The sequence below is a fragment of the Pteropus alecto genome, unplaced genomic scaffold (assembly GCF_000325575.1).
Source record: "Pteropus alecto unplaced genomic scaffold, ASM32557v1 scaffold96, whole genome shotgun sequence".
In the NCBI taxonomy this organism is placed as follows: domain Eukaryota; kingdom Metazoa; phylum Chordata; class Mammalia; order Chiroptera; family Pteropodidae; genus Pteropus; species Pteropus alecto.
In genome coordinates, this window is record NW_006438979.1 from 1,413,977 (window position 1) to 1,416,183 (window position 2,207).

The 2,207-nt window shown below is 55.0% G+C and overlaps 1 protein-coding gene across 1 annotated transcript in view; it reads right to left on the reverse strand.

Annotated features, from left to right (window-relative positions):
* The window catches only part of SHOX (short stature homeobox), a gene marked incomplete at its 3' end in the record, with an annotated part of 8,569 nt that overhangs the window by 1,870 nt on the left and 4,492 nt on the right, over nucleotides 1–2,207 (reverse strand). The gene's annotated exons all lie outside the window — the stretch shown is intronic.

Sequence of the window (2,207 nt, forward strand, 5' to 3'; positions counted from 1 at the left end):
CGCCGGCCCAGGGCGCCCAGGGCTCGGCCGCACTAGGACCCGGCCCGGAAGAGGGCGGGTGCTCTGTCCTGAGGACATCTAATGCCTGATCAGGAATTTGCATGGGGGAGGAGGGACCCTAGCCTGGCTCTCAAGGTTCACAAGCCCCACGTGGAGATTTGGGTGCAAAGGCCCCTCCACAAAGCTCCCTCCTCACTCTGCAGAACCACGCTGATGCTTGAACACCGTGGCCCCCAGGCGCTGAGGAAATCTGGAGCCACCGCCACCCCAAGCCCCGTGTTCACAATCATTTAATTTTTGCCTAACTGGCTTCCTCCCTCACTCCCCCTATTGTGGGATGCTGGTCCCTAAGCACTGCAGATACGGGCACCAAGCAAGCTTTCTCCGTACTGGCTCTGCCGGTGGCTGGGGCACACCACACGGTTCCACGCACAGAGCTGGCGCCCGCCCCCACGGGGACCCCTCGGCAAACCCTGGAGGCTGGAAGCATCCGACTAAGAAACCTCCACTTTCCATCTCAGGCTCCTAAGAAACAGTTTTGCACCCCTGGCTGAGCCATCTGCCCAGCCCCTCAGAGCTAACTTTCCAGAACTCTCCAAAGCTCATCCCAGCAGGCTGTAAGGAGGCAGGAAAAGTTTTATGTGTTCCCCCAGAAAGTAATTCTAAAAATGCATCTGCCCCCACCCCCCCCACACACACACAACCTCCACGTTGAAACCCACAAATCATTGCTCTTTTTCCAAAGCACTGGGTTCCTGCAGCCCCCGCGAGCGTGGCCGGACCCCTTCCCGCCATCGGGGTGCCTCCCTCTCCCAGGGCCTGGTACCCATGCTGGTCCTGGGGTGAGCAAAGCCAGACGCACCAATTCCGCCCCCCACCTGGAGGCACGCCTTCCACAAACAGAATCCTATTTAAATCTGGAAAGCAAGGCCCATTTCCCCTTCAGCAGCAGCGGAAGGAGGGGGGGGGATTATGAAGAATAAAAGTGATGAATTAGCCGCTGCGTTCAGCGATAATAAATCAGTCTTGGGCTGATGCCGATCAATTCCAATTAGTCGTGAATATGCTAAGTAAAGCGTCCGACACTGGTTTAGACAGTTATTTCTTCATTAAGGACCAGTCACTGATTCTTTTCACAAACGCTGTAATCTGATTTCCTTTTGATTTCCATTACAGACAGTGAATAATGACATTTAATTTAGCTCTGCGCCATAAACCCAAAGATATTTCTTGTAATTAAATTACCGCCTGCTCCTCGCCGGGGTCTCATAACTTTGTATTATAACCGTGACAGCTGGGGGACGGGAGCTCCGGCGTGCGGCTAAAAATAAAAGGTTAATAAGGCCTCGCTTCTCGGGGCCTCAATTTATTTAGAGCAAATTTCCACACGAAATTGAAACCCTATCCTCCAACAACACGCCGCAGCAGGAAGGATGGCCCCAGCGCCAGACACGGCAGGAAGATGCAGTTCATTTTCACCCGGTGGTTGATCCTAATTCCCGCCGCAGCCCCAGGACCTCCGCGCGGACGCCGCGCTCTCTCGAGTTGATTTTCCCGAGCACGGTCCGCTCGCTCTTCATATTCACGGGCTCCTTTTTCCCTGCGGCCAAAATGGTTTCCTCTCGCTCCGCGTTCGTTTTTATTCTTATTTGCAGCCGTGAAATTTCAATTCGCCTCTGGACGGACAGGCACCCCGTTCTCCCCCTTTTATTTTAGGGCTTTTCCGAGGACCCGCGGCCACCCAGGAATCGACATCCCGCCCCTCGGTGGGGTCCTGCCGAGGCCGCTTCAGTAATAGACTACTGGACGGAAGACTGCGGAATTCAATTACAAGTAATTTATTTTTATAGAAACAGTCCATCAAGGCCTGCGAGATATTACCCATCCCGGGCAGAGAGACACGGTGAGATGACATCAAAGTTGATGTCCCCTCCAGCAAAAGTTTAATCTTTTCATTAATTTATATGGTGCAGCCCAATCCGTCTTCCCCAGAAGTGTGGCGGCCAGCGGGGAAAGCCACCCTCGGTGGTCACCTCCTCCGGCCTCGGCCACAGACGCCTCACCGCACTGGACCGCAAGCAAGGTCGCCAGAGCGCCTCTGCCTGCTGGTCACGCCTGGGCAGGAAGGTCCTGGGGACCCTGCCACTGACGGAAGCTCTGCAAGTCCCCGGGCAGCGAGGCGTTTCACCCTAACTCAGCCTTTTTTT